The sequence below is a fragment of the Python bivittatus genome, unplaced genomic scaffold (genome assembly GCF_059951505.1).
Source record: "Python bivittatus isolate LINGU-HERP-01145 unplaced genomic scaffold, Pbiv_v1 ctg000840_np1212, whole genome shotgun sequence".
Classification (NCBI taxonomy): Eukaryota; Metazoa; Chordata; class Lepidosauria; order Squamata; family Pythonidae; genus Python; species Python bivittatus.
The window spans coordinates 12,851,895-12,864,964 of NW_028277113.1; the positions used below are offsets into that span (position 1 = coordinate 12,851,895).

General features: G+C 40.9%; 1 protein-coding gene and 2 pseudogenes across 1 annotated transcript in view; all 3 read left to right on the plus strand.

Moving 5' to 3' along the window:
• Nucleotides 1-13,070, plus strand: part of CDYL (chromodomain Y like) — a 103,186-nt gene that overhangs the window by 48,095 nt on the left and 42,021 nt on the right. The window lies entirely within an intron of this gene.
• Nucleotides 6,562-7,826, plus strand: LOC103051437 (brevican core protein-like; annotated as a pseudogene).
• Nucleotides 8,095-9,089, plus strand: LOC148213704 (brevican core protein-like; annotated as a pseudogene).

Below are 13,070 nucleotides of genomic sequence, written 5' to 3' on the forward strand. Positions count from 1 at the left end.
CAGCGGCAGGGCTTGGGCTGAAGTAGAGGCCGGGGGGGGGTGGCAGCTAGCTGAGACTGCTGAAAGCCCTGGGCCTCTACTTCAGCCCCAGCCCCAGCACTGCCACCGCCAAGTGCTGCTGTGCAGGGTGGCCAAAACAGCATAGATATTTAAGGGAGGGAGGGAGGGAGGGAGGGAGATAGGCAGGTGGGGGGAGGTGGTTGCAGTGCCCCTGCAGTCATAAGCACTGCTGGAGTGGCTGAGGTTTCCTGGGGTGCTGCAGCTTTGCACCATACTGCTGGGCGGGCTGGGGAAGCTGCAGCATTGCACCATACTGCAGCATTCCCCCAACTCGTGCATGGCCTGTCCTGAGCCTCACAAAGCTTCCCCCATCCCCCTGTGGCACCCCTGCGCTCCTTATCTGGGACTCCCTTCACTTAATGACCTGCAATTCTTGGTTAACAACAGCAACTGGGAGTGCCAGGATTGCAGTCGCTAAGCAATGCAGTCACATGACATCTCGCTTTATGACCACATCACTTAGCGATGGATATTCTGATCCCAATTGCTGTCATAAGTCAAGGACTACCTGTATTACAAAATCTTTACATCCACACTTTTTTCTAAGAAAGTGGTCATGCCCTTCATACATACAACAGCATCTCTGTAGAGTAAAGCTTCCCCAACAGTTGGGAAATTTATAAATGTTATATCCTCTGAATGCCTACATATCAGGAACGAATGTGAGCACATGGCTAGAAAAATGTCTTGGTCTATAGCACACTAGGTTTCTGAGTTCCATACTCATCCTAGAGATGATAGTCCTCTGAGATTACTCATACCATCTCCCATCCAGTCTTTGATTTCTTAAATATATACCAAACTCCATAATAGGATGATTAGGATTGCTCAAAGGACTCTGGTCTTAGTTTAGAGGTCTGAACATGTAGTTCTTCTGTTGGAACCATCTAGCCTAAGACAGAAAACTTGATGCAATAATAATAATATAGTGGTTTTAGAACTTTTATTCCTCTTGAAAATAAGCTCTATATTGTTGGTGTAGGAATTTTCTGTTTGATATGTATTCAGTTTTGGACATTTCTCAAGACAAAGTCATCATAATTCATAACAACATGTGTTAGATCTAACATACATCAGAAAGCAGTGGCGCCAGGTCACCATAACTTTACAAACAGTCCGACCTATATTTCATATGAGCAGTATGTCAGATCTTGTTCCTCAAAATTGTGCAAATCAGTATAGAGCACAATTTTCAAGTTGAATGATTGAGCAGACATCATTTCAGCTCTCTATAAATGAGTTTATGCTCAACTTCAGAATTCTGGCACTAGATAACTTTTTTAAAAATTTTGTACATAGAATCTATGTACAGCTAGTCCTCAATTTACAACCATTCATTTAATGACCGTTTGAAATTATGCCGGTATTGGAAAAAGTGACTTATGACTGGTCCTCACAGTTACGACCATTGCAGCGTCTCTGCAGTCACGTGATTAAAATTTGGACACTTGGCAGCTGGCATGTATTTATGATGGTTGCAGTGTCCCACGGTCACGTGATCACCATTTGCAACCTTCCCAGGGGCTTCCAACAAGCAAAGTCAATGGGGGAGGCTGGATTCACTTAATGACCATGGTGATTCACTTTATGACTGCTGCAAAAAGACTGTAAAATTGGATATGGCTCACTTAATGACTGCATCGCTTAGCAATGGAAGTTCTGTGCCCAATTGTGGTCGTAAATCGAGGACTACCTGTGCAATGGCAACAGAGTATAAAAGTTTATTATATTATTTAAATATTTATTAATAAATAAACTTTTTTCCATATCTTCTAATGCAAGGTTTATTCATATTTAGAAGCAGGAGTTTCCAGCATGGGACACTTCTGTCATTTAATTCTCTGCCTACCATCCTCTTCATTTCTTTCCAAAATGGGCTTATTTGGTCCCTTCTTGCTGGCCGAGATCTGTGTAGTTCAGTTTTGTGACTTGATCACCAGTAAATTGTTTCATCAATCCAGATCTCAGCTTAGGTTCTTTCCTTTCCTTGAAGCCGAATGAATATCATTCTGAAGTAGAAGTTGTGAGGAAAGGCTTAGGAGCTTTGATAAAGTCCATTAGAATACTTTATATTATCTTGGCAATCTAAGAACACTTTGACTCTTTATTCTGTGTATAGAACAGGTACATTTGTCTCATTTTCCTCAACTGCTGCTATTCTGGAATTTCTGACACCTTACTCATTCTGCTAAGAGCTCTAATTCAGTCTAAAATGGAATCCTGTTAGGATCACGCTTGTGCGTTAAGTCTATTTGAAATCCTTTTGTTAATTCAGTTGCGTGCTTCCAGTATAAAGAAATCACCAGCAATAAGATGTTTCAGTAGAGTGTACTTAAATATTATTGATATAGTTTATTCAGTGCCATCTCTTACACAAATTGCCATAATTAGCAATAGGGACTGATCTTCCATCCTTCCTTCCTTCCTTTCTATAAAGAAAAAAAGATCGAAAGCAAGAAAAATAAAAGGAAACAGAAAAAAGGGGGGAAAGAAAAAGGACAAAAACTTGTTACCATACAGAAAAAGCAATTCACTGTTTAAATATAGCTTTAAAACCTGAGTAATATTGATTAGTCTTTCCATTAGGCTCATAAGGAAATGCTTCAGAAGCAAAGAGCAAAACATATCACTAATCTAGCATAGTAAATCTGGGATGGCACTGTCTTTCCATTTTAAAAGAGTTATCTTTTATTGCTGTGCCCCATGCTTGATAAATCTATAGTTCTTCACATCATGATTAATTCCAAATTAATAATTTGGAATCACATCCACATTTTAAAGCGTATTACTTTTCTCTAAACCATATTAACAAAATGAATATTAAACCAAAGCAGGACAGTAGTGGGCATTGCCATATTATATGCATAAATGTCTCCTCTGTCATTGCTTCAAGCATAATGAAGTTCATAGCTTTTCTTAAACATTCTCTGATATCTCTAATAAATATGTAAAATAGTTGAATTAATCTCATTTTAAGATCACAAGCTACATATTCAATATTCTTAAAGACCCCTTTAAGACCCTTGGGATAATTATTCCAAGATAAAAGAACTCAAATATCAAGTAACCCCCCAATATTTATGAATGTCTGTAGCTACATTAGAGCATATATGAAGTATATCAGACCTATTCCAGTCAATTGAGTACAGGTAGACTTCTCTTAACAACTGCCCTGTTTAGTAACCATTCAAAGATATGACAGCGCTGAAAAAGTAACTTTATGACTGGTCCTTGCACTTATGATCATCACAGCATCCCCACAGCCATGTGATTGACATTTGAGCAGTTCACAACTGGCGGGCATTTACAACTGTCACAGTGTCCTACAGTCACGTGATTGCCATTTGCGCGTTTCATAGCTGACTTCCAATAAGCAGAATCAATGGAGAAGCCAGCAATAAAATTGCAAGTCATGGTCACATGGTGTCTTGCTTAACAACTGCAGGTGATTTGCTTAATGACCACAGCGGAAGTGAGGTCATAAGCCCATCACAGTCACATGATGTTTCACTAATAACCATGTTGCTTAGCCACAGAGTGAGTTGCCAGTCCCAGTTCTGGTTCCTAAATTGTTCTGCATCAATAAATTTTGCTGTAGAACATTCATAATTATCAATAAGACATAATATATCGACCACATATAATAACAGTTGTGTTCAGCTCAAGCCACTTTATGCCCTGAATGTCCTTTGACTGATTGTTAAAACATGCCAATGTTTCTAATAACAACTTTAATACAAACCTTTGGAAATTGAATTATTTCTTCACCTGTCAACATTATCAACTTGTCAAGGGTGTCATTTATCATATTTTATGTTTAACTACATGTTGGAGCTATCAGCCTGCTTTATGCATTTTCCATTGATTCTTTGCTGTGATCTTTTATTTATTCCGAATATTTTTCTTTGTCCAAACAGTCGACATCCATAAAAAAAGAATGAATGCCAGAGAATCATTTGAGTTTTTCTTTACTCACTTCATAGGTTGTTACATTATTTATGAAATGGGAGAAAAAGTAGAATCATCAGAGAGTAAAAGTAAACATTCTTGTTAAGCTTGATTATATGGATATATCCATGCAGGGTTTTTTTGATAATGGTTTGTTGTTGCCTTCCTCCAGGATATTTTTTCAACATTCTAGTCCAGCCTTCAGCCCTGCAATTCCCTGGTGGTCTTTATCCAAATTCTAATCAGGCCCTGCTTAGCTTTCAAGCCCTGACAATTTGGCCAAGTGCTGGCACATACTGAGATCTCTCAGAGACTTCCCTCTTATTTAATAAGATGCACAACATTATTAGTTTATGGGACTCTAGGGAAACTGCCACCTTCTTGTAGTGCCACCTTATTCCTTTCGTAGAGTAATAACCTCTTCGGCAATTAATCAAAGATATTCTCCTAAAAAGATGTGCTGAGCAGCAAATCACACTTCCCTTAATCATTCTCACTCAGCAATATATAGGCTGATGCCTTTGCCTCTGAGGCAGTATTTAGCTACAGACTATTTCAGTGTATAATTTAACTGTGAATCTAGATCATAACCTCTCCCCCATTATATTGCTTTGTTACACCCCAGTGTCTGTATCATTAGCTTGTTCCAAATAGGGAAAATAAAAAATTTGCTTGCCTTTGAATTCTATTTCTACCTATTTCCCAGACACTGGTTAATATCCAGCTTTTAGAGTGAATAGTATGGATTTATACTTGGGTTTCTATACAAGAAATATAGTTGGTTAAAATTAAGTTATTATGAAACAGTGGCACTAATTTAAATACGTTTTACTGACTTGGTTAATACATTTTTAGTAACAGCAAATAAAATTTCTGTAGATAATAATCAATTGAACAACTAGTTTATTTAATTTTAACCTAGGGCCAGCCTATAATTATAAAAGTATTTTAAATGGTGTTAAAATAGTAACAAAGAAACTTTTGCTTTTAAAAAAAAACCTCTTCCATTGCCAATTACTTGATTTTTTTTCCCTATTTCTATAATTATAAAAAAAAAAAAAAGCAAACCATAGAGTATAAGCAAACACGATGGAAGTTCAGGCGTATCAGATTTGAAACATTCTGATGCCTTTCAACTAAGGTAATTAGTTGTTAAAACTAGGACTTCAAATAATGTTAAATCTAATGAGCTAGCATTAGATTCCCTGTTGGTTAGACAGATACCATTCCTCCCTAACATTAAACAATTATTTCAGGAATTTGGGAAAGGTAGCAATATTGTTTGCTTCCTGACCTTTCTCTTCCTCTGTGGCCGTGCTCTTTTTTAAGTATAGGGATGAATTTGTCCAATACAAGGAGTGGGTGAAAAGTTTTTATAGAATTAAACTTCATTGTTAATGAAATCCTTGATAGTGCCCAATTAAGTGTAACATAAAAAATGGATTCAATACCTGTTGTGAGCTGCCAGGGTTTTTTTGTTTGTTTGTTATTTACAAATGTTGTTCTTTTTTTTACTTGCTTTTGTTTTTGTCCATGGTTTATCCTTCTTTTTAACTCTGATTTTCTGTTTGTATTGCTGTTGTTGACTCAGTAAAAAAGCAAACCAAAAACCAGAAAACTAAATGTAGTTTTAAAGGATTGTGGGAAAAATAGGGCCAAGCATCAACTCCATCTCAGCTAATATTTCACACAAATGATCCTTGTCTGTGACCTTCTGTTACTATTTATGTTTCCAGTTTTGTTTTGGAGCTGCCTGCAGATGACCCTTAAGAAAAGCTTTGCTATGTTGTTAGGTATTCCTTAAAGAGATAAGGAGCAAGCAATCCATGCACCAGTTGTTGCAATGAAATGATACTATAATAATTGTCTTTATAAAGGCAATTTAGCAGCTGCACAGCAGCATTCTTAGTTTTATAGAATATTTATGACAAATTATAAGTCTAATCAGTAGAAAAAATTTGATCAACTTAATATCATATCCCTAGTGGCATTTTGGATAACTTGCTTAAATCTATTTGCAGCAGTATTTAGTAGTATACTATAAACGATCTGGATGCTAATGAATCTCCCTTAATTGATGGGAGTTTTTACTAGCAGGTAATGAGGCTCTGAACCAGCCCTGGAGCTCCCAAGAGCAAGAGAGAAAGCCATCGGGGTCTCAGGGGCTTGGTTTACCTTCCCCATCAGGCCCACCTCCTACCTACCTGGGCTCTCACGACCCTGAGTCTCCTCTCCTGCCCAAGAGACAACAAGAGAGATAGGTGACCTTATCTGGCCTGTGGACATCCAGATAACCACGAGGAGCTGGCAAAGGGTGAAAGTCAGAAAAGTCGCCTATATTTCTGCGGCCCAGATATCATAGCCTTGGCAGAAGCCAGAGGACAGAGTAGAAGGAGGGCAAGGTTGTAAGCTTCAGGCTGCCCAGCATCATTCCGGGTGTCTGGCCACCCTCACTTCCCAGAACATTTGAGTGGGGCCTCCACCCATTGTGTGACACTGAACCGGAGAAGTGAGGGGCGAATCCTACCCTCCTGTCCTACTAGGGAGAACCAGATGTTGCCAGCAGGGGTTCTGAGGCCCACAGCCTCCTTAGACTTTCACTGCCCTTTGGAGGCTCCACCCAGAACAGCTTGGAGATCACCAAGTGCCAAGCCTTCTGCTCTTGGCCAGCCTTACACCTTTCTCCAGGCCCAAGCTGCCTGTGCCCAGAAAGGGGCAGCGTTTGTAACCCCCAAGCAGCTCCATGCTGCCTACATCGCAGCTACGAGCAATGTGACACGGCTGGATTACAGACCAGACAGTCAGGTACCCCATTGAGATCCCTCATGAAGCCTACACAGGGACACGAATGGCTTTCCAGTTGTCCACAATTATGGTGTAGTCAATCCGGATGACATGCTGCACTGAAGAACTGTACTGCTACACTAAAGAACTGTATGGAGACCTGTTTGTGGTGAGTTCTCTGAAGAAATTCACTTGGAAGGAGACCAAAGCTGAGTGTGAAACTTGGGGGGTAGAGATGGCCATGACTGGCCAACTGTATGCAGCCTGGACCACTGCAACCCATGCTGGCTGGCAGACGGTAGTACACACTACCCTATTGTGATGCTACGGGAGAAGTGTGGAGGTAATGTGTCAGGGGTCAAAACTGTCGTCTTCTGCAATCAGACTGGATTTTCAGATCCACAGAGCAAGTATGACATATACTGCTTCAAAGAGGAGGCCAGCGCTTCCTTGGAATCTCCACTCCCTGAGGCAGAGAGCAGTAAGGAAATTGTGATGGTGACCCAGAAGATGGAAGAGTTGCAGCTATCCAGGGGGAACCTGAGGAGGCCAAGGAGTCCAGAGGGGCCATTTATTCTGGGCCCCTCTTCCAGGACCTCCCTGAGGTGTCAGAAGAATCAAGAAAAACCTTTGAGGAGGCAGCCACCACAGGGTCCGAGGAGGCTGGCCAAGAGAGTTGTGATGGGAGGAGCAATGGAGAAGAGGGGGAAGAAAGAGGTGGCAATTGCACCAGGAGATACAGGCCACGGGCAGAGCCTGAGTCCCCAAGCACCAACGAGGCCAATATGCTGGATCAAAGGCAGCAGAGGAAAGGGGAGCCAGAGATTTCAGAGGCAGCTCCAGAGGAGGTGGAGATCAATGATGGAGAGGCAGTGAGAATGAAAATCTCTCCAGGTCTCAGCCAGTCCAGGGATGAGAATGAGCCCCATGGTTTCCACAGCCCCATAGAGCCCTTCCCAGAGGCTGGAGGAACAGGGCATGTAGCAGCCAGCTCCTCTGACAACCCAAATGGAGAGGAAGTGGGTGCAGCATGAAGGTCTGTCTGGGTCTCCCTCAGAGACAGTCACCAAAAGGAAGGCTGCCCCTTCAGAGCAGATGGCTCATAGTGCGAGCCAGATCTCCAGCAAACCTGGAGCTTCCTCTGCCAGGTGAGTTGAAAGTGGCCACATTTCTTGGCTGGCAGGCACTCCCTTCCCCAGTTCTCCTGAGAGGCAGGAGCTGTGCCTCCAGGGACAGCCACTTCCCCAGTAGCACCTGGGATCCACTGCTGCTCCTATACCCAAGCATGACATCAGCCAGCCATTCTAAAGAGAGTGGGGACCATTTTGGTTCCTTCTGGCCTCCTCAGTTGCAATCTCCAGTCTTCCAGACAAGGCCATGGCTGCCTTAAAACCTTTTGTTGGCTCTGGAGAGGAGCCTGAGATTGGGGACCTTGCTGAGACTGAGGACGGACCTTCCAAAAAAGACCCCCTTGGCTGCAGCATCAGAGGAGGACAAGAAACCTGCTCTGATGACAATGGTACCCACTGCAGATGAAGAAGGGTATCTTGCACACAAGGAGGTTGTCCCCTCTGGAAGCCCTTTGGGCTTGGGTTTCTTCAGCACTCCATTCTTGGGAGCCTTGACTCTGCCCACTCTCTTCTAGCCCTGCCCACTGAAAGCACTAGCCTTGGAACATCTCATAGCATGTCAGACAACTGCATGCCAAACCCCTGTAGGAATGGAGGGACTTGCACGGAAGAAAGTGGGCACACAGGGTGTCTCTGCTTGCTAGGATATGGAGGGGATGCCTGTGAAATCAGCCTAAAGAAGTGCCAGCCTGGCTGGGAGAGCTTCCAAGGATTTTGCTAGAAGCACTTTTCCATGTGGAGGAATTGGGAAGATGCCAAGACCAGGTGCAGAAACTATGGGGGGTACGTAGCTAACATCATGACTCCCGAGGAGCAGAGCTTCATCAACAGTCAATGTAAGGAATACGAGTGGATTGGCCTGAATGACTGGACAATTGAAGGGGACTTTCAGTAATCTGATGAGAATCCTCTGCTGTATGAGAATTGGCATCACGGGCAGCCTGACAGCCACTTCCTCTATGGAGAGCACTATGGGACAGCCTATGAGACAGCCACTTCCTCTATGGGGAGAATGGGAAGTGGAGCAAAGTACCCTGTGGCTACCATCTGCCCTACATCTGCAAAATGGGGCTGATCTCTTGCAATTCACCCACCAAAGTGGTAGATGTGCAAATATTTGGCAAACCAAAGCATTGTTACAAAATCAATTCTGTCCTCCAATACTGATGCCTAGAAGACTTTATTCAGCTCTGCTCACCATTCATTTGGTGCCAAGAGAACAGCCAGTGGGAGCAGCCATAATTCACCTGCAGCCCCAGGGAGTCTTAGAGACTGGCTGCCCCCTGTCCCTGGTGGATTTTGGACAGCTGGGGGGCACTTTTCAAGGCATCTCTTGAAGAAGGGAATGGAGTCCCTGGTCCTTAGTGGGTCTCCTGATAGGAAAGGGCAGGATGGAGAGGTTCTAGAGAAATAAGGCAGGGGAAATGTTCTTTGGGCAGCAAGAAAGTGGAGGGGGAGCAAACCTCTGCTGGTTCCCATTGGGAAAATGAGAGTGGAATGTGTGTGTCAAGGGGGTGCTTTGCCTTCCCCCCGCCTAATTCTCTTGCTACAGTGTAATGAGCCTTGTGACCTCTCCCCCCCCCCGGCCAATGACAGGGCAAACCAGGACAGAAGAAGCATCTAAGATTATCCCTCTCCTGGATTCATGATCTAGTAAGGAGAATTACTATGGTGCCTTCTGCTCTTATTCATTTTTTATATTATCATATGTGTACATATAAATATAATCTCTTAACTGAGATAGAAGATTTATCTTAAGGTAGTGATGACCAACCTTGAATGGCAGCAATTCTAAAATGCTCAGTAGAACTATTTTCCAGAGTTCAGTGTTTCCATTTGCTATTGAATTCAAACAAAAATAACTGTGCAGTCTCTGTTCTCAAAAGGGCTCCTTAGAATTTAATTCTTGGTGATTCAACATAACTACAGTATTATGTTATACAATTCATGTCACCCTAGTAAAACTATGGAAGAATTCAAGTCTTTCCAGGCAATGCAAGAAAAATATTTACAGTTTATGGGTACGTGATAAATGTAAACAATTAAATATATAGCATTGAAGAAAGGATTCCTCATATTCAGCCCCAAAATAAAAAAGGGGATCAGATTGGTGGTATCAGCTGTTCTAGTGTCCACTAATGGCATGCATAGTACGCCTGGATATTAACTCTGCGTGTATATTGTTTAAAAGTTCAAAAAGGATTTCTCTTTGATTATGTGAATTTCAGGCAGTAATATTCCATGATAAATCGTTAAGTTTGAAGCCATCTAACTTGCTAGTTTCTAGAGGTGAACATATTATTACTGAAAAGGTAATACAAATTGGTTACACAGGCCTGTGCAAATGATTACAGGTAGTCCTTGCTTAACAACCATTCAAAGTTACAACATCACTGAACAAGTAGTTGTTACGGCTGGTCCTCAAAGTTCTGGCCATTGCAGCACCCCTGCTGTCACATGATCAAAATTCGGGTACTCTGCATTTACAACCTCAGGGTGCGCTTCAAATCCTTCCACCTGCCTATCTCCTCCTGATCTCTGCCTTTTTGGCCACCCTGCACTCTTCTGCCACCCCTGCTGCCCCCCACCGGCCCCAGCTGACCTTCACCATCTTCTTCCTTCTGCCGTTGATGAGGTGCGCCTGGCCAAGGCAGCTACTGGTAGGGGGCGGCAGGGGTAGGCTGGACACACCACATCAGCAGCAGGAGGAAGAAGACGGGGAAGGTCAGCTGGGACTGGCAGGGGTAGGCAGCAGTGTGCAGGGCGGCCAAAAGGGCAGAGATGGGGGGGTGATAGGGAGGTGAGGTGGGGGAAGTTGAAGTGGAGGCAAGTGCGGTAGGGCAGGAGAAGCACAAGATCCTCATCTAACAACAGTACGGTCCTTGCCTAACAACCACAACTGGGACTACCGGAACTGCTGTCACTAAGCAATGCAGTCATGTAATGTTTTGCCTAACAACTGCTTCACTTAGCAACCGAAATTCCTGTCTCAATTATGGTTGTTAAGCGAGGACTACCTGTACTCGAATAATATATCAATCCCTGGCATTTTAAGGTATTCTAATTTAGAGGATAGAGCCCTTTGGTAGCTAGACCTTGCTCTTACATATCCTTGCTTTAATAGCAAAAGATTCAGTTTTTTTCTCCAAACCATGTCTTCTTTCAAAACAGTGTCATCACTAAGAAGTTTATCAATTTCAAGAATAACTTCACAGAGAGAAAGTAATAAAAATACACTTTTTAATTTTGTGTTGAGATTTTTCATCAATATATCCAAAATCATAAATTGCAATAGTTAATATTAGTTGAATTAAGTCTATAATTTTGTATGTAGCTAATAGCAAATCTCATTGAATTAAAGCCTCCTTTGAGTCAAAGTTGACTCTTGGTGACTTCATGGTCACATCCATATTATTTCCTTGGCAGTGATATATGGAAGTGGTTTGCTGTTGGCTTTTCCAGGTGGTTTTTCAACTATTTAGTCTGGGGCTTCCTGGGGGTCTCCCTACAAGTGCATGCTTGACCATACTTAGTTTTTCAAGCTCAGCAAAGGTCACCTGGATGCTGCTGTCTAGCAGGAGAAAATTAAATTGCATGCAAAAAATACCTACCTATATAATAAATAGTGTTTGTTTACATATTTGCAGTAATTTTCTCCAAAAAATCAGAATATTTCAACATGCAGTATAATGGCAAAAAAAGTTAGATATACTTTCTTTGCTAAAACAATCAAATATCTCAAAGTATAAAAGAGTACAGAATCAGATCATGAACAGAACTAAGTTATGTTCATTAATCATTCGTTTTTAAATTCTGAGCTTATTAGTTGACGGAGATGTAAAATGTATTTTTCTGATTTTTTACATTATTGCTTAAAAATATAAAAGTTATAGCTTATGACCAGCAGGTGTTGTAAGTTTTATATACATTTACATTTGGGAATTGCATTATCTAAATACGTTGTCTTAAAATGCTTTTTCTAATAATACCAAACATTGGCATGAACGATACTGTTTTGTGGCTACTTGAAATGTTGTGCCAAAATATATGATGATACAACCTATTTTGTTAGAATTGTATAATAAGTTGTAAAGGTTGGCTTGGCACTTTAGTGGTTACATTTTCTTAGATAAGTATCAGGTTGCTAAGATTTTTTGGAAGCAGTTTCTGTGTCCTTAGCTGCTCCTATTTCTACTTTGCTTATGCCTATGGATTCAGAAGTCTGGAGTTTTCACCTTAAGCTGTCTTGCAGCTTTGTATTCTTGTTATAAAGACAAATAGAATATTTCCTATAGAATATGGCACCTAGTGATTTTGGGCTTTAGGAGGTAACGTCCATTTAGTTACAGATAATTCATTTGAATGAAGGTTGTTGCCTTCTTTTGTCTCAAACTGAAAGTATTATTGGGACATGAGGTGGCAGGCGAGCATGTATCTCAAACTACTTCTGGCCAAGCGTGCAGCCCACAGTTTGGGTCATTGTTAAATTAAGGTTGTATAGGGATTTTTTAAAAAAAACTGAGACAAACACTGTGCATTGTGTTACCTCACTCTAAGGTGAGATTTGTTAAGAAGGGGTGTTTTTGAATGTCAACCAATGATTTCTCACTAATAATTTGAATTATCATTTAATGATGTTAATTAAATTAGTTCTTTTGTGTCTTACAGTTAGAATAATAGCAATTGTCAACATGTTATTAAAATTTTTATGTATGAAAAATATATCATAAACAATGAATATAATAACAAACTGCATGTAAAAAATAGACTTTTGTTTTTATGTTGATGGGCCTAGGGTCTTTGATGGAGTGATTAGTGGGACCCAAAACAAGTAGTTAAGAACCACTATTTTAAATTCTTACAGCAAAGTATATTTGTCTCATTGCTAAATAATATGCAGTAAATACCCTTTGTCTAAAAAACTGGATAACTAAGCAGAAGAAACAATTTTCAAACAAATCTGATTCCTGAAGCAATCACTCTTTCTTAGAAATAACCATTACAAGATTGCTATTATTTAGAAAATTAAAACACAAAACAAAAAATAAAGATATGTGTCTTTATTTTTGTGTAAATGTTGTGTAAATATAAACTTATTTTACAACATGGATTTATTTTTCCATTGCTAAAATGTAACTTTTATTAAAA